General features: G+C 40.4%; 1 protein-coding gene across 1 annotated transcript in view; it reads left to right on the forward strand.

The window, feature by feature from the left end:
- XKR4 (XK related 4) overlaps positions 1-19,874 on the forward strand; it is a 421,681-nt gene that overhangs the window by 175,371 nt on the left and 226,436 nt on the right. The window lies entirely within an intron of this gene.

Here is a 19,874-nt window from a genome sequence, read left to right on the forward strand (position 1 = left end):
GTTGCGTTGCAAGCCTGAGTAAGAATGAGCCAAATTGTTTTTATGTTTGTCAGAGCCATTGTTTCTCTTTCCATTGGCTCGAAAGGGAGTTTGTTTGTTAGGTGCCCACTGAGCCATAGGATCTGCAACTGAGAATGCTGTCAAAATTCAGTAAATGTGCAAATGGGAAAACCCACTAGGTAAACTAGGTTAACTCGGGTTGTACTGTGACTTAAACACAAAAGTTTAGTAGTAAACACCCCGCTGTCAATCAGCTTATAAATAATTACATTATTACAAGACTAGGAAAGGTGCTTCCTTCAGCCCTCTAGTCCTGTATGCATCTATCCCCTTCATCTTTCCATGACGATGAGACCATATAGAAAAGAAGCACAGCTTAAGCCTACAGTTTGCTTGATTCTTTCTAATTGTTTTCAATGAGTGGATGGATAAGGATACCCACTCTTTACTTTGGCTTAACCATTTATAATCCTTAAGGAGTTAAAATCATTTTGAACTAATAGGATATTTGGATTTTTAAAAAGTACTTGATTTGAGATGTGAAAACATAAATTATTCAAAGGCCATTTAATGATAATATGAGGTATCAATGGCCTTATTGAAATAAATAAGAGTTTAGAAAACAAGACTAAATACCTATTCTATACATTAAAATACTGTAATATATATAGTTATGAAGACTCTAAAATTTTATCATAAAAATCCATCCACGGGGGCGGAGCAAGATGGCCGAATAGGAACAGCTCCAGTCTCCAACTCCCAGCGCGACCGACACAGAAGACCGGTGATTTCTGCATTTTCAACTGAGGTACTGGGGTCATCTCACTAGGGAGTGCCGGACAATCAGTGCTGGTCAGCTGCTGCAGCCTGACCAGCGAGAGCTGAAGCAGGGCGAGGCATCGCCTCACCTGGAAGCGCAAGGGGGAAGGGAATCCGCTTTCCTAGCCAGGGGAACTGAGACACACAACACCTGGAAAATCGGGTAACTCCCACCCCAATACCGCGCTTTAAGCAAAGAGGCACACCAGGAGAACATGTCCCACACCTGGCCGGGAGGGTCCCACGCCCACGGAGCCTCCCTCACTGCTAACACAGCAGTCTGCCGCGATCTATCCGCAAGGCAGCAGCGAGGCTGGGGGAGGGGCGCCCGCCATTGCTGAGGCTTAAGTAGGTAAACAAAGCCGCTGGGAAGCTCGAATTGGGTGGAGCTCACAGCAGCTCGAGGAAGCCTGCCTGTCTCTGTAGACTCCACCTCTGGGGACAGCGCACAGCTGAAGACCAACAGGGGAAGCAGCGGGGGCCGGTGCAGACTCGAACGACTCTGTCTGACAGCTTTGGGGAGAGCCGTGGATCTCCCAACGCGGAGGTTGAGATCTGAGAACGGACAGACTGCCTGCTCAGGTGGGTCCCTGACCCCTGAGTAGTCTAGCTGGGAGACATCCCCCACTAGGGGCAGTCTGACACCCCACACCTCACAGGGTGGAGTACACCCCTGAGAGGAAACTTCCAAAGGAAGAATCAGACAGGTACACTCGCTGTTCAGCAATATTCTATCTTCGGCAACCTCTGCTGCTGATACCCAGGCAAACAGGGTCTGGAATGGACCTCAAGCAATCTCCAACAGACCAACAGACAGTCCTTCTGACTGTCAGAAGGAAAACTATCAAACAGGAAGGACACCTATACCAAAACCCCATCAGTACATCACCATCATCAAAGACCAGAGACATATAAAACCACAAAGATGGGGAAGAAGCAGGGCAGAAAAGCTGGAAATTCAAAAAATAAGAGCGCATCTCCCCCTGCAAAGGAGCGCAGCCCATCACCAGCAACGGATCAAAGCTGGTCAGAGAATGACTTTCACGAGATGAGAGAAGAAGGCTTCAGTCCATCAAACTTCTCAGAGCTAAAGGAGGAATTACGTACCCAGCGCAAAGAAACTAAAAATCTTGAAAAAAGAGTGGAAGAAATGACAGCTAGACTAATGAATGCAGAGAAGATCATAAACGAAATGACAGAGATGAAAACCATGACACGACAAATACGTGACAAATGCACAAGCTTCAGTAACCGACTCGATCATCTGGAAGAAAGAGTATCAGCGATTGAAGATCAAATGAATGAAATGAAGCGAGAAGAGAAACCAAAAGAAAAAAGAAGAAAAAGAAATGAACAAAGCCTGCAAGAAGTATGGGATTACGTAAAAAGACCAAATCTACGTCTGATTGGGGTGCCTGAAAGTGAGGGGGAAAATGGAACCAACTTGGAAAACACTCTTCAGGATATCATCCAGGAGAACTTCCCCAACCTAGTAGGGCAGGCCAACATTCAAATTCAGGAAATACAGAGAACGCCACAAAGATACTCCTCCAGGAGAACAACTCCAAGACACATAATTGCCAGATTCACCAAAGTTGAAATGAAGGAAAAAATCTTAAGGGCAGCCAGAGAGAAAGGTCGGGTTACCCACAAAGGGCAGCCCATCAGACTAACAGCAGATCTCTCGGCAGAAACTCTACAAGCCAGAAGAGAGTGGGGGCCAATATTCAACGTTCTTAAAGAAAAGAATTTTCAACCCAGAATTTCATATCCAGCCAAACTAAGTTTCATAAGTGAAGGAGAAATAAAATCCTTTACAGATAAGCAAATGCTTAGAGATTTTGTCACCACCAGGCCTGCCTTACAAGAGACCCTGAAGGAAGCCCTAAACATGGAAGGGAACAACCGGTACCAGCCATTGCAAAAACATGCCAAAATGTAAAGACCATGAAGGCTAGGAAGAAACTGCATCAACTAACGAGCAAAATAACCAGTTAATATCATAATGGTAGGATCAAGTTCACACATAACAATATTAACCTTAAATGTAAATGGACTAAATGCTCCAATTAAAAGACACAGACTGGCAAACTGGATAAAGAGTCAAGATCCATCAGTCTGCTGTATTCAGGAGACCCATCTCACATGCAGAGACATACATAGGCTCAAAATAAAGGGATGGAGGAAGATCTACCAAGCAAATGGAGAACAAAAAAAAGCAGGGGTTGCAATCCTAGTCTCTGATAAAACAGACTTTAAACCATCAAAGATCAAAAGAGACAAAGAAGGCCATTACATAATGGTAAAGGGATCAATTCAACAGGAAGAGCTAACTATCCTAAATATATATGCACCCAATACAGGAGCACCCAGATTCATAAAGCAAGTCCTTAGAGACTTACAAAGAGACTTAGACTCCCATACAATAATAATGGGAGACTTCAACACTCCACTGTCAACATTAGACAGATCAACGAGACAGAAAGTTAACAAGGATATCCAGGAATTGAACTCATCTCTGCACCAAGCGGACCTAATAGACATCTATAGAACTCTCCACCCCAAATCAACAGAATATACATTCTTCTCAGCACCACATCGCACTTATTCCAAAATTGACCACATAATTGGAAGTAAAGCACTCCTCAGCAAATGTACAAGAACAGAAATTATAACAAACTGTCTCTCAGACCACAGTGCAATCAAACTAGAACTCAGGACTAAGAAACTCAATCAAAACCGCTCAACTACATGGAAACTGAACAACCTGCTCCTGAATGACTACTGGGTACATAACGAAATGAAAGCAGAAATAAAGATGTTCTTTGAAACCAATGAGAACAAAGATACAACATACCAGAATCTCTGGGACACATTTAAAGCAGTGTGTAGAGGGAAATTTATAGCACTAAATGCCCACAAGAGAAAGCTGGAAAGATCTAAAATTGACACTCTAACATCACAATTAAAAGAACTAGAGAGGCAAGAGCAAACACATTCAAAAGCTAGCAGAAGGCAAGAAATGACTAAGATCAGAGCAGAACTGAAGGAGATAGAGACACAAAAAACCCTCCAAAAAATCAATGAATCCAGGAGTTGGTTTTTGAAAAGATCAACAAAATTGACAGACCGCTAGCAAGACTAATAAAGAAGAAAAGAGAGAGGAATCAAATAGACGCAATAAAAAATAATAAAGGGGATATCACCACCGACCCCACAGAAATACAAACTACCATCAGAGAATACTATAAACACCTCTACGGAAATCAACTAGAAAATCTAGAAGAAATGGATAATTTCCTGGACACTTACACTCTCCCAAGACTAAACCAGGAAGAAGTTGAATCCCTGAATAGACCAATAGCAGGCTCTGAAATTGAGGCAACAATTAATAGCCTACCCACCAAAAAAAGTCCAGGACCAGATGGACTCACAGCTGAATTCTACCAGAGGTACAAGGAGGAGCTGGTACCATTCCTTCTGAAACTATTCCAATCAATAGAAAAAGAGGGAATCCTCCCTAACTCATTTTATGAGACCAACATCATCCTGATACCAAAGCCTGGCAGAGACACAACAAAAAAAGAGAATTTTAGACCAATATCCCTGATGAACATCGATGCAAAAATTCTCAATAAAATACTGGCAAACCGGATTCAGCAGCACATCCAAAAGCTTATCCACCATGATCAAGTGGGCTTCATCCCTGGGATGCAAGGCTGGTTCAACACTCGCAAATCAATAAACGTCATCCAGCATATAAATAGAACCAAAGACAAGAACCACATGATTGTCTCAATAGATGCAGAAAAGGCTTTTGACAAAATTCAACAGCCCTTCATGCTAAAAACGCTCAATAAATTCGGTATTGATGGAACGTACCTCAAAATAATAAGAGCTATTTATGACAAACCCACAGCTAATATCATACTGAATGGGCAAAAACTGGAAAAATTCCCTTTGAAAACTGGTACAGGACAGGGATGCCCTCTCTCACCACTCCTATTCAACATAGTGTTGGAAGTTCTGGCTAGGGCAATCAGGCAAGAGAAAGAAATCAAGGGTGTCCAGTTAGGAAAAGAAGAAGTCAAATTGTCCCTGTTTGCAGATGACATGATTGTATATTTAGAAAACCCCATCGTCTCAGACCAAAATCTCCTTAAGCTGATAAGCAACTTCAGCAAAGTCTCAGGATACAAAATTAATGTGCAAAAATCACAAGCATTCTTATACACCAGTAACAGACAAACAGAGAGCCAAATCATGAATGAACTTCCATTCACAATTGCTTCAAAGAGAATAAAATACCTAGGAATCCAGCTTACAAGGGATGTAAAGGTCCTCTTCAAGGAGAACTACAAACCACTGCTCAGTGAAATCAAAGAGGACACAAACAAATGGAAGAACGTACCATGCTCATGGATAGGAAGAATCAATATCGTGAAAATGGCCATACTGCCCAAGGTAATTTATAGATTCAATGCCATCCCCATCAAGCTACCAATGAGTTTCTTCACAGAATTGGAAAAAAACTGCTTTAAAGTTCATATGGAATCAAAAAAGAGCCCGCATTGCCAAGACAATCCTAAGTCAAAAGGACAAAGCTGGAGGCGTCACGCTACCTGACTTCAAACTATACTACAAGGCTACAGTAACCAAAACAGCATGGTACTGGTACCAAAACAGAGATATAGACCAATGGAACAGAACAGAGTCCTCAGAAATAATACCACACATCTACAGCCATCTGATCTTTGACAAACCTGAGAGAAACAAGAAATGGGGAAAGGATTCCCTATTTAATAAATGGTGCTGGGAAAATTGGCTAGCCATAAGTAGAAAGCTGAAACTGGATCATTTCCTTACCCCTTATATGAAGATTAATTCAAGATGGATTAGAGACTTAAATGTTAGACCTAATACCATAAAAACCCTAGAAGAAAATCTAGGTAGTACCATTCAGGACATAGGCATGGGCAAGGACTTCATGTCTAAAACACCAAAAGCAATGGCAGCAAAAGCCAAAATTGACAAATGGGATCTAATTAAACTAAAGAGCTTCTGCACAGCAAAAGAAACTACCATCAGAGTGAACAGGCAACCTACAGAATGGGAGAAAATTTTTGCAACCTACTCATCTGACAAAGGGCTAATATCCAGAATCTACAAAGAACTCAAACAAATATACAGGAAAAAAACAAACAACCCCATCAGAAAGTGGGCAAAGGATATGAACAGACATTTCTCAAAAGAAGACATTCATACAGCTGTTGGTGGGATTGTAAACTAGTTCAACCATTATGGAAAACAGTATGGCGATTCCTCAAGGATCTAGAACTAGATGTACCATATGACCCAGCCATCCCACTACTGGGTATATACCCAAAGGATTATAAATTATTCTACTACAAAGACACATGCACACGTATGTTTATTGCGGCACTATTCACAATAGCAAAGACTTGGAATCAACCCAAATGTCCATCTGTGACAGACTGGATTAAGGAAATGTGGCACATATACACCATGGAATACTATGCAGCCATAAAAAAGGATGAGTTTGCGTCCTTTGTAGGGACATGGATGCAGCTGGAAACCATCATTCTTAGCAAACTATCACAAGAAGAGAAAACCAAACACCGCATGTTCTCACTCATAGGTGGGAACTGAACAATGAGATCACCTGGACTCGGGAAGGGGAACATCACACACTGGGGCTTATCATGGGGAGGGGGGAGGAGGGAGGGATTGCATTGGGGAGTTATACATGATATAAATGATGAATTGATGGGTGCTGACGAGTTGATGGGTGCAGCACACCAACATGGCATAAGTATACATATGTAACAAACCTGCACGTTATGCACATGTACCCTAGAACTTAAAGTATAATAAAAAAAAAAAAATCCATCCACTTCCTGTTGAACAACAAAATTAAATCTTCCAATGAACAGTTCTAGGTTGCTCGAAGAAGATTTTATTCTGTATCTGAACTAACAGTTTTGTTAAAACGTACTATACAAAGAACTACTTGTTCTACCACCTTCTGACTTGCCTCTGGGAAAAAAAGACAGGTCTTTCACAGTGGTTCAGGTTTCAAATGCCAATAGACACTAATGGAAAAGTAACATCCTTATTTGCCCCTAGAAAAAAATCAGGGAACTTCTTTGGGTTTTAGTCTTTCCCTCTGTAAGAGCTGGGCATTGACTTTTCTGAGATAATTTTAATATTAATTATTCATACATTTTTTAAAAATTACTAGTGATCTTTCATAATGATACTGGTGCACCTTTAAATAATGATCCTCTGACCTCAACTGAGTTGAGTTGCCACAATTAAGTAGTTCATCAAATAGTCACACATACCTTTAAGAGAGGTTGATTCTGTTGTTCTGCAAAATTATTGGTTGATCAGCACCACACACCTCATGTATCTTATCCTGAAGGAATTCATGTGCATAGGGAGAAGGGAGAGGAGGGAGTCAAGGTCAAAATGGAAATGGGAAATCCGTACAGTTAAACTTTAATGAGAAAAAAATACTGATTTCAGATGAAAAATGTGGAAACATGCATGCCACTCACATCGACCTATGACCTCACAGTCAACGTCAAGTTCATTAACCTGTAAGAAAGGAGGAAAATACAGACTGCTTGGAGAAAACTTCTTGTTGTAACTCATTCCAGATTTGAGAGTGCTGGGGAACCCTGAGGGAAGTGTCTTTTCATTGAAATGCTTTAAGTAATTTATCTCGCTGTTTATATTCTGGGGTCTTGACATGTTCTGTCAAAAAAAATCCCCAAATGAAATCCTTAGTATGATTTTTCCCCCGTATGCCAGGAAAGACTGCTTCACAACTTTACATCCCGAAACACCAAGCACAGCTCTCAGACTGTATATTAACAATTCTGAATTGATGTTTCTTGGCTAAACCTGCATTATTCCCAATGAAAATTGGCAAAGTAACTGTAGGACTCACCTAACATCTTCCTTGGCTTATGTGCTTCCTGCCGGAGCTTGGTCACTGGAAGCAACGAAGTAACCCTGATGTCAGCTCTGTGAAGTAATTAGGCAGTCAAGTGGGTGTTCTGATGAGATGGGACAGAGAGATCCTGGTACAAAACTCACTCGAGGGAAAGAACTCTAGCCATAGTTCTTCCATAGAGCAGGGTATTATCCTGGTTCCTTTTATGATAATACAGTCATGTACTGCAAAATGGCATCTCATTGGACTATGGACCACATATACAACAGTGGTCCCATAGATTATAATGGAGCCAAAAATTCCTATTGCCTTGTGACATCATGGCCATCATGGTCATAGCACAATGCATAATTCATGTATTTGTGGTGTATCTTAGTCCATTTTGTGTTGCTGTAAAGGAATCCCTGAGACTGGGTGATTTATGAAGAAAAGAGGTTTATTTGGCTCATGAACTGCAGACTATATAAGAAGTATGGGTGCCAGCATCTGCTTCTGATGATCATCTCAGCAAGTTTTAAACCATGGTTGAAGTGGAAAAGGGGAGCAGGCATCACATGGTGCTAGATGGAACAATAGATAGAAAGAAGAGGGATGCCACACTCTTTGAATCAACCAGTTCTCCTGTGAACCAGTAGAGCAAGAACTCGTTCCTTACTCTGGGGACAGCACCAAGCCATTCATGAGGGATCTGCCCCCGTGACCCAGCCACCTCCCTCTTGTCCTACCGCCAACATTGGGGATCAAATTTTGACACGAGATTTGGAGGGAATAAATATCCAAACTATATTGAGTGACACTGGTATAAACAAAGCTACTGCTCTGCCAGTTATACGAAACTGTACAGTAATGGTCTAGGCTTTCACATTCACTCACCACTCACTCACCGCCTCTCCCAGAGCAGCTTCCAGTCCTTCAAGTTGCAGTCATTTTAAAATTACCATTGCAATGGTAATAGGAATGTATAATATACAGGCATACTCTTTTTTAATCTTTTATATCATATTTTTACTGTACCTTTCTTATATTGAGACATATTCAGATACATAAATACTTACCATGGTGTTACAATTCCCTACAGTATTGAGTACAGTTACGTGCCGTACAGGTGTGTAGCCCAGGAGCAATAGTCCATACCATATAGCCTAGGTGTGTAGTAGCTCTACTATCTAGTTTTGCATAAGTATACTCTGTGATGTTCACATAATGATGAAATCGCCTAATGATACAATTCTCAGAACATATCGTCATCGTTAAACGATGCATGACTGTAATAATTTATTGTGTTATTATCATATGCCTGACATGGTGCTAAGTGCTTTATTTTTTCATGACAGCTGGATGATTTGAAGAAGTAGCTATGGAATAGTGGACATAGACTGAAAAGGCCCAATTTTAAATACCCCCTCTGTCACCAGCTGCTCTGTGGCCCAGGGCAATTCCAGACTTCTCTGAAACTCAGGATCCTGTCTGTCAACTTTGTACATTAACACTTCCCTCACAGGACTGTGATGTAGATGACAAATTCCTTAGTTTGTGTGAAAGTGATTTATAAACTGTAAAGTGGTAGCCAAATGTCAGCAGTGACTTTGATTAAAATTATGCAGCAAATGAGCACTCGAATAGAAACCACCATTCTGACAGCCAGGGCTATTTTGGTGGAGGAGAATGCCACTGATCTTTTTCTCAAGCTGAAAAAGCATTTCAGAATATTCTTCTTGAGAAATAAACTCCAATAAAATTATAATTAACGAAGTATTTATTTTTGCACATCCAAATGCACATATATTTCTCTATTCAGAATAAAGAAAATTGTAGTTTCATCAGATGCTGTCCTGGAAGCCTGTGAATAACTCACAGCTATTTTCCTTGGGTCTGATGTGAGGCCAGCTCATTTCACAATGATGCTACTGGGACATTACCAGGAAAGAGAAAGTTGACAAAGGAAGCAATTGCCCTTTGGTACGTTTTTAAACTAGATAACCAAATTGTGATTCTGTGACGTGATCCCTCCATCCTCCCAGCTCTGCCATGAATACTCATTGAAGGATAGATCACAGAAGTCTAACATAATTGACTCATGGGTGCAACATGCCTTCTCTTCTCCTCTTTGGTACTGTGCCTAGAAACCTATTTATCATTTGTTTTTCTAATAATAAAGAGAGACACAGAGGCTTGATTTATGACGGGATGATGGCCAAGATGTTAGGTTTCTTCATAGGTAATATATTCCTATTTCTTATGTGAAAAAATACAGAAATTATATCAATACATTTACTAGATTATATAATGTGAACTCTCATTAATATTTGTAAATGTTATTTTATTAAATTTTAATGACTGATTAGTGTGTTTCTAAACAACAAATATTGATTTTTCTCACAATTTCCATGGGTCAGAAATTCAGCAGCAGCTTAGTTGGGTGATTCTGCCTCAAAATCTCCCATGACGTGGGTGAAATAACATCATCTGGGGCTGCAGTCAGCTGGAGGCTTGACTGGGGTTGGAGGAAACCCTTCCAAGATGGCCCAACTCATATGGCTACTGACAAAAAGCCTGGGTTCCATGCAGCAGTTGGCAAGAGGCCTCAGTTGCCCACCACATGGGCCTCTCCATGGGGCTACTTGAGTGTCCTTGTGACATGGCAGCTGGCATTCTCCAGGACAAGTGATTGAGAGAGAGCCCAATAAGGAAAACACGGTGCCTTTTATGTCCTAGTCAAGGGACATGGTGATGTGTCCTATGATATGACACACACCCTGAGCCTGTCCCTCCTGCCACATTCCATTCATTAGAAGCAAGTCACGAGTCCCACCCACACTAAAGGGGAGGGGAATTAGTCTCTACTTTCTGAGGGAGGATTGTCAAAGAATATGTAGACATATGTTTATTGCGTCCACCTAAACTCTTTTTCACTCACAATCTGCATCTGATCCATGAGGGAAGTCTGTTGGTTATACCCTCAGAAAAAACCTAGAACCCTACCCTCTGCCACTAATTCAAACACTACTCCTAAGTCACTAAAATCTCTCACTTTCCTGCCCCAAACCCTCAGGCTCTTTTAAATACAGCAGTCAGATTGGTCCAGTTAAAATCCAGCTCAGATCATATCACATTGCTGCTCACAACACATCTCCCTCAGAGTAGAAGCCCGAGATCTTACAATGGTTTGTAAGGACTGTACTACTGGCTGTATCTTTAAACAAATCATCTACTTTTTCCCACTTCTCTAATTTTTTTTAATGTCAGCTGATTGGATCTCCGAACTTAAGTAGTACATCAAGTAGGGGCACATACCCATTACATAAAGTTAAGTATCATTCTACAAAATGATCAGTTGTCAGGGACATGAATATCATGGAATGGATGTGAGTAGGGAGATGTAAGAGGAGGGACTTAAGGTTATCATGGGAAGTGGGAAATTCCTAAAGTTAAGAGATGAATGGGAAAAATAAATATTTATTTCATGTGAAAACTTAGCAACAGACAGTTTAGAGTGAAAGAATGAAGAATTGAATTAATGAAATCATAGATGTGCATGAGAAAGAGAGAGGAGAGAAGGAGGGAAAGAAGAAGGAAGGGAGGAGGGAAAGCCCGAAGAATGGGTGGAAGCAATAAAAAAATGGTATATTTAGAGCAAGGCTTGTTAATCCCTTTTAACTGAATTGAAACAGGAAGAGAACTCCTCAAAGAGTTTTCCCGCCCCTTCTTCAGTACTTCCATACTGTACACATTGCTTCCATCTCTCTGTGAGGGGCGTTCAGGATCTCCAAGTTGTCTGAGTTTATCTGGTCTTGGGGATGCATGGAGATGGCTTTGCCTAGCTCAGTCAGTCTACAGCCAAGGTCTATGGGCCCATAGGGGCAACTGTTTCTGAACCTGTTTATCAACCCCTATACCCCTCCCCCAAAACAGCCATCCTTTATGTCAACCTATTACACCTCTCTTACCTATTCACAGCAGTTTGATGGTGACATTGCCTCGTTTGGGACACTAAGAAGCAAATCTGAGTTTATTTTCTAATCCAGTTGAGAGCAAGCTCACAGGAATTCTGCAGACATCAGTTTCTGACATATTGTGTGTATAAGTCTATCTTCCGAGCTGCACAGAATCGGCTGTACCTGGCTTGGGAACAGCAGTCACATTTGTTTCCAAGTAAAAGAAAGAATTCTCATCGATGTCGTCAAAGAGTCTCAGTGCAAAACAAAGAGGGTCTCCTACCTCAGGATGACAATTGTGAAATGAGTGGCTCTGCAAATACAGAGAAAAAGAATGGAGATCTTCTCAGACACAATGAGATCATCTGAGAAGGTCAGAAGATGGTGAGATTGGAGTTGGGTTGTGAAGAGAAATGTGGAGTTCATGAAAATGGGAAGAGAGAAGAGGCAACCCAGAGAATGCACTTAGCCTTCATGGCTACTGTTGGACATCGACAAGGTCCATTCTCCCCCTTCCTCATGTGAATGTCAAGAACAGACACCCTTCGAAGGCATTGTACCAAGGGGCAGCCTCTTGGTCTGGAGTACTGGATGGGGGGACTCAGTCTCTGGCTTCCTAGGGGATACGGGGGCATGCATATTGTTTTTTGAGGAGCTAGCCCACAGTGAGGCGGCAGTGAGCATCCCTGGAGAGGGAGCACCCTCCAGCAGCAGGGCTGTTGGAGGTCCCAGGGCTGGCAGCCGTCAGCCAGTGTTGTCCTGGAAACAGATTTACATGCTTTTCTCACAGAATGCCTTCAGCCAAAAGCTGCTGACAGCAGAGAGGCTGTGGCCTTTTCCTCTTTTTATGGGATCTGGTAGCTTTTAAGTTCATTCCTTTAGTGCACACACATTATTGGGAAACCCTTAGATGTGATGGGCACTCACATCCCATCAAATGGGGAACGTGTCTTTAAAATACCAAGAATTAAAAATATTTAGAGCTAAATATTAAAAGGTCTACTTTCTTTTTTTTTTTTTTTTTTTTATTGAGACGGAGTCTCGCTCTGTCACCCAGGCTGGAGTGCAGTGGCCGGATCTCAGCTCACTGCAAGCTCCGCCTCCCGGGTTCACGCCATTCTCCTGCCTCAGCCTCCCGAGTAGCTGGGACTACAGGCGCCGCCACCTCGCCCGGCTAGTTTTTTTTTTTTTTTTTTTTTTGTATTTTTAGTAGAGACGGGGTTTCACCATATTAGCCAGGATGGTCTCGATCTCCTGACCTCGTGATCCGCCCGTCTCGGCCTCCCAAAGTGCTGGGATTACAGGCTTGAGCCACCGCGCCCGGCCAAAAGGTCTACTTTCTAATGAAAGATACGTAAAGTGATCAGCTACAGATTTTTGCTCAGGATTGAATTAAAGCCTTTTTTAAGTATATTAATTCTAGTTATTCTATACCTGTAAAATGTGAAAATTAGGCAAACCAGATCTGGTTGGTTAGAGGCTCTCTGTTTGGTTTTCTGTAGACCATTGAAACTATAGAAGAGAAAGTTATACTTTGAGATTGGAAATTTAAATGTCAAAATGAGTTATATCAAATAATTATTGGGTGGTGGGGAGAGCCTTCAATAATACGGGAAGTATTTTAAATTAAAAAAAAAAATACTAGAACAAATCACCAAACACTTTCAACCACCAACAAATCAAAATAAAGATTAGAAGTGCCAAAAGTTGGAGCACAAGCTATATATTTAGTAATCTGATACTGTTTGATGGAGAATTTGAAAAGAGCAACTTCATATGGGGACTGTTACACTCAAGATCATATTTAGAAAATCCATTTCAATTCAAGCACATTTGCATATTAGAGGCTTCACGTGCGTCTATTAACACTATGACTGACATGCTGGTAAGTGTACCCATTAGGAATCCCAATATCCAAGATGCTTCACCTTCTCCTAAAAGGCCTTAGGATCCCAGCCAGGGAACCCAGAGCAAAACAGAATCTTGAACCTAATGAGAGAGGGAATCTTGGAAGTGAGTGCTGCATTACACCATTGTGCCATCAGACCCTGCTGTCCTGACAAATCCAGCAGCACATCGCTCCAGAGGCTTTCTTTGCAGATTTGCCAATAGCTCACCCTTTGTGAAGAGGGGATCAGCCTCTCAGCCATCCTTTTCCTCCCTGTCTTAGCCATCCCCTTTCTCCCTAAGGGGCTTACACAAAATGTCATTCCTTTGGGGCTTTGCTTGTGGGAATTAGGGGTGCTGTTGAAGATAAGTATGTTGTTTGCTAACAATCTGCAAGCAAAAATTTTAAAAAGAGGCTTTCCCTGAGTGCTGCCAACCCTAGTTAGCAGGAATAAAGGAACTCTGACTCTTAGAACCTGATGGAATTTACTTTGCGCAAGACATATCCTCATCTTCCTTTCCTCCTCTAAATCTAATATGGCAAGCTTGTCCAACCCGCAGCCTGACACAAATATGTAAACTTTCTTAAAACATTATTAGATTTTTTTGAGATTTGTTGTTGTTGTTGTTAGCTCATCAGCTATCATTAGTGTTAGTGTATTTTATATGTGGCCCAAGACAATTCTTCTTCTTCCAGTGTGGCCCAGGGAAGCCAAAAGATTGGACATCCCTAGAGTATGGGGAAGCATATCAGTTTTCAGAGCAATGTGTCTTCACCAAGGGGACATTCAGTATTCAGTCACATACAAAGACTGCAATTTGGCTTTCAAGGGCTCAGGAAAAGAGCTCTGTTGTTTGTGAAGATTACAATGCCTGGTGACTTAATTTTAGGCTTTGCTGTTTTGCAGTAATTTTAAAAAGTTGCTAAAGATGTTGCCAGAAAAGTAAGGGATGTAAATTTCATTTAATTCACTTAAGAACTTCATGCTTAAAATTTTTTAAATAGTAGCTTCTACAATGGATCCTGAAAGTACTTTCTGGAATGAAACCAGATATTTTAATTCACTTGTAAACGTAATTTCAGGCTCATCCTACTAGTATGCCAGATAATAATGAATCTTATACATGGAGAATATTTAAGCTCAGTACAGAGCAAATTGTTTTTAAAGCAAATATTCATTGCTTTCTCCAACTGCCATATTTATCTATTGTATTTTTAATACATTGTTTTAATTTGGAGAAAATTAGAAATTAGCATGCTGTTGTAAGAAATAATACAGAGAGATCATTGTATGCTTTACCCAGTTTACCCAAAGGTAACATCTTGCAAAACTTGAGGACAATATTCCAACCAAAGGATCCCTCGTGTTATTCCTTGATAGCCACACTCAATTCCTTCCATTCTTACCCCCCGTTTGAACCATGGCAATAACAAATCTGTTCTCTTTGCAAGAATGTTGTATCGGTGGAATCACGTAGCACGAAACCTTTTGGAATTGGCTGTTTTTATTTTTTTCATTGAGCATGGTTATCTGGACATCCCACCAGGTTGTTACATGGATCAGCAGTTTGCTTTGTTATTGCCAAGTAGCGCACCATGGTATGGATGTATCCATCAGTTTCTTTATCATTTACCCACTCAAAGACACAAGGGTAGTTTCCAGTTTTTTACTATTATGAGTAAAGCTGTCATAAACATTTATGCATATTAGTATGAACATAAATTTTTATTTCTCTGGGATACCTTCCTAAGAGTGCGATGGCTAGGTTAAATAGATTGCAGGTTTAGTTTTATAAGAAATTGTCAGGCCGGTTGCAGTGGCTCACACCTGCAATCCCCAGCACTTTGGGGGACCAAGGCGGGTGGATCACCTGAGGTCAGGAGTTTGAGACCAGCCTGCCCAACATGGTGAAACCCCATCTCTACCAAAATGCAAAAATTAGCCAGACGTGGTGCCTGTAATCCTAGCTACTTGGGAGGCTGAGGCAGGAGAACTGCTTGAACCCAAGAGGCAGAGGTTGCAGTGAGCGAAGATAGTGCCACTGCCCTCCAGCCTGGGAGGCAGAGGGAGATTCTGTCTCAAAAAAAGCAAGCAAGGAAGGAAAAGAAAAGAAGGAAGGAAGGAAGGAAGGAAGGAAGGAAGGAAGGAAGGAAGGAAGGAAGGAAGGAAGGAAGGAGGAAGGAGGGAAGGAGGGAAGGAGGGAAGGAGGGAAGGAGGGAAGGAGGGAAGGAGGGAAGGAGGGAAGGAGGGAAGGAGGGAAGGAGGGAAGGAGGGAAGGAGGGAAGGAGGGAAGGAGGGAAGGAAGGAAACTGCCAAATTATTGTCCAGAATAGCTGTGCCATTTTATATTCCCGCTTATAATGTATGAAGGGTTAAATTTGTTTGCATCCTCACCGGTATTTGCTATTGTCATTGTTTTTTAATTTTAGTCATTCTGATAAGTGTTTAGTGATACCTCATTGTGGTTTTAATTCATTTTCCTAGTGACCAATAATACTGAATTTTTTTGTGTGATGGTAATTCTTTAATTTAATTTTATTTTTTTGAGATGCAGTGTCACTCTGCCACCCAGGCTAGAGTGCAGTGGTGTGATCTTGGCACACTGCAACCTCTGCCTCCTGGGTTCAACTGATTCTCCTGCCTCAGCCTCTGGAGTAGCTGGGACTACAGGCGCCAACCACCACGCCTGGCTAATTTTTGTATTTTTAGTAGAAATGGGGTTTCACCATGTTGCCCAAGCTGGTCTCGAACTCCTGACCTCAAGTGATTTGCCCAGCTCGGCCTCCCAAAATACTGGGATTATAGGCGGGAGCCACTTTATTTTATTTTATTTTAAGTTCCGGGATACGTGTGCAGGATACACAGATTTGTTACATGGGTAAACGTGTTCCATGGCGGTTTGCTGCACCTATGACCTGTCACCTAGGTATTAAGCCCAGCATGCATTAGCTATTTTTCCCTATGCTCTCCCTCCCACTGCACCATCCCCGACAGGCCCCAGTGTGTGTTGTTCCCCTCCCTGTGTCCATGAATATTGAACATTTTAAAAATGTACTTATTTGTCATCTGTATATCCTCCTTGGTGAAAATTCTCTTCATGTTTTTGCCCAAGTACTAATGGTATTGTTTATTTTAATTTTTTACCATTGAGTAAGAGCATTTCTTTATATATTCTAGATACCATTCCTTTGTAAAATATGTGGTTTTAAATATTTTTTCCCAGACTGTGGGAAAAACAGACTTTGTCTCTTTAATGGGGTCTTTTGCAGAGCAAAAGTTTTTAATTTTTACGTCACCTAATTATTAATCTCCTTTATGATTTATGCTTTTGGTGTCAAATCTAAGAACTTTACCAAGTTCTAGATCTCAAAGATTTTCTCCCATTTTTTTTCCTAAAAGTTTAATCATTTTATGTTTTACTGGGATCCATTTTAAATTAACTTGTATATAAAATGTGAGATTTAGGTTAAGGTTCACGGTTCTGTCTATAGGTGTCTGATTTTGCCAAGCACTATTTATTGAAAATGCTGTCTTTCCTCTGTTGAATTTCTTTTATGTCTTTGTCAAAAATCAGTTGGTGATATTTGTGTGGGTCCATTTCTAGGTTCCATATTCTGTTCCATTGGCCAATACCACACAGTCTTGATTACTATAGATGTATAAGTCTTGAAATTGTGTGGAATGATTCTTCTCATGTTATTCTTCGTCGAAACTGTTTTGGCTATTCTAGTTCCTTTGCCTGTCCTTATAAATTTTAGAACAATCTTGTCTATGTCTACAAACAATCTTGCTGGAATTTTTATAGAAATTTTGTTAAAACTGTATGTCAATCTGGAAATAACTGCCATCTTTACTATGCTGAGTCTCCCAATCCATCAATATGGTATATCTTTCAATTTATTTAAATCTTTGATTTCTTTCACCAGCATCTTGTAGTTTTCAGCATATAGTTTTGTACATTGTATTAGGTTTACGCCTATTTCATTTCTTTAAGTGAGTGTAAGAGGTAATAATGTTAGTCTCAGCTCCCTGATGTTCATTACGTGTATGCAGAAATACAATTGAGTTTTTGATGTTATCATACATCTTGCAATTTTGCTGAATTGGCTTACTAGTTCTAGGAGGGTTGTTGTTATTTGTAGATTCTTTGGGATTTTTTTGTGTAGACAATCATGCCATCTGCAAATAGGGACAAAGTTTTTTGTAGATACTCCTTATCGATCTGAGGAAGTACTTCTTTATCCTTATTTTTCTGAGGTATTTTTTAAAATCACAAATGAATGTAGAATTTTGTCAAATGCTTTTTGTGCATAATTTGATATGATCATGTGATTCGTGGCCTCTTAAGGTGGATTACGTTGTTTGATTTTCAAATATTGAAACAAACTTGCATCTCTGACATAAACTCCAATTGTTATGGTATATAATTTTATATGTATTGCTTAATTCTGTTTGTGAATATTTTGTTAAAGATTATTTAGTCTATATTCATGAGGGATATTGGCCTATAGTTTTTGCTTTTGTGCTGTGTCTGTCTAGTTTTGACATTAGGGTAATACTAGCTTTATAAAATGAACTGGGAAGTGTTCTCTTCTATATTTTGGAAGAGTGTGCAGAGTTTATGTTAATTCTTCAAATCAAGCTAATAAAACCATCTAGACCTGGAGATTGTTGCAGGGAAAGTCTTTAAATTATGAATTCAATTTTTGTCAATGTTATAGGGGTATTTATCTATTTCATATGGTGAGTTATAGTGGTTTGTATTTTTTTAAGTAGTTTGTTTCATCTTAGTTGTCATATGGAATCATTCATAGCACTCTCTTTTATGGCTATGATGTCTGTGGGGTCTGTAGTCATGTCACCCGTTTCATTCTGGATACTGGTAATGTGTGTTCTCTCTTTTTTTCCCAAACTTGAAAAAGATTGGCCAATTTTATTAACCTTTTCAAAAAACAAGCAATTGGTTGCTCTATTTTACTATTTTTAATTTCATTGATTTCTGCTCTAATCTTTATTATTTCCGTCCTGTCCTGCTTCCTACTTTGAATTCATTTACCTCTTTCTTTCTAGGTTCTAGAGGTAGGGGCATGAATTATTGATTTGAGACTTTTCTTCTTGTCTAATATGAGTGTTTATTTCTGCTAATTTTCCTCTCAGTACTGTGTTAACTATGTGTCATAAATTTGGAAATACTCCATTTTCATTCAGTTTTGCTTATTTTTTTAAATTTCTCTTGATACTTGCTCTTTGATCCATGGGTACTTAGCAGTGTGTTGTTTGGTTTCTGTGCATTTGGAGGTTTCCCTGTCTTTCTGTTTTGGGGTTCTAGCTGATTCTATTACATACAGAGGACATACTCATTAGTGTTGCCAGCTGCCGTTTTTTCTGTTGTATTTTAAAATCCATATAGTTTGGCCAGGTGCAGTGGCTCACACCTGTAATCCCAGCACCATAGGAAGCCGAGGCAGCTGGATCACCTGAGGTCAGGAGTTTGAGACCAGCCTGCCCAATATGGTGAAACCCCATCTCTACTAAAAATACAAAAATTAGCTGGGAATGGTGGTCGGTGCCTGTAATTCCAGCTACTTGGGAGGTTGAGACAGGAGAATCACTTGAACCCAAGAGGCAAAGGTTGCAGCGAGCCAAGATTGCAGCTCCAGCCTGGGCGACAAGAGCAAAACTCCATCTCAAAAAATAAAGTAAAATAAAATAAAATAAAATCCATATAGTTTAATAAAAGCTCTTTTATAAGAAGAAGAAACAAGTGTGAAATTATCAATTTTCAGTTGTAATCATTTAAAAAATATTGTTTATAAAATTAGTGTAAGAAGGCCAGGCGCGGTGGCTCAAGCCTGTAATCCCAGCACTTTGGGAGGCCGAGACGGGTGGATCACGAGGTCAGGAGATCGAGACCATCCTGGCTAACACGGTGAAACCCCGTCTCTACTAACAATACAAAAACTAGCCGGGCGAGGTGGCGGGCGCCTGTAGTCCCAGCTACTCGGGAGGCTGAGGCAGGAGAATGGTGTAAACCCGGGAGGCGGAGCTTGCAGTGAGCTGAGATCTGGCCACTGCACTCCAGCCTGGGCAACAGAGCGAGACTCCGTCTCAAAAAAAAATAAAAATAAAAATAAATAAATAAATAAATAAATAAATAAATAAATAAATAAATAAAAATAAAAATTAGTGTAAGAAGTTCTTTTTTGAACATGGTTAGCTACATTATGGGGGAAAAAATCTAAATGAAGT

The sequence above is a fragment of the Rhinopithecus roxellana genome, chromosome 9 (assembly GCF_007565055.1).
Source record: "Rhinopithecus roxellana isolate Shanxi Qingling chromosome 9, ASM756505v1, whole genome shotgun sequence".
Classification (NCBI taxonomy): Eukaryota; Metazoa; Chordata; class Mammalia; order Primates; family Cercopithecidae; genus Rhinopithecus; species Rhinopithecus roxellana.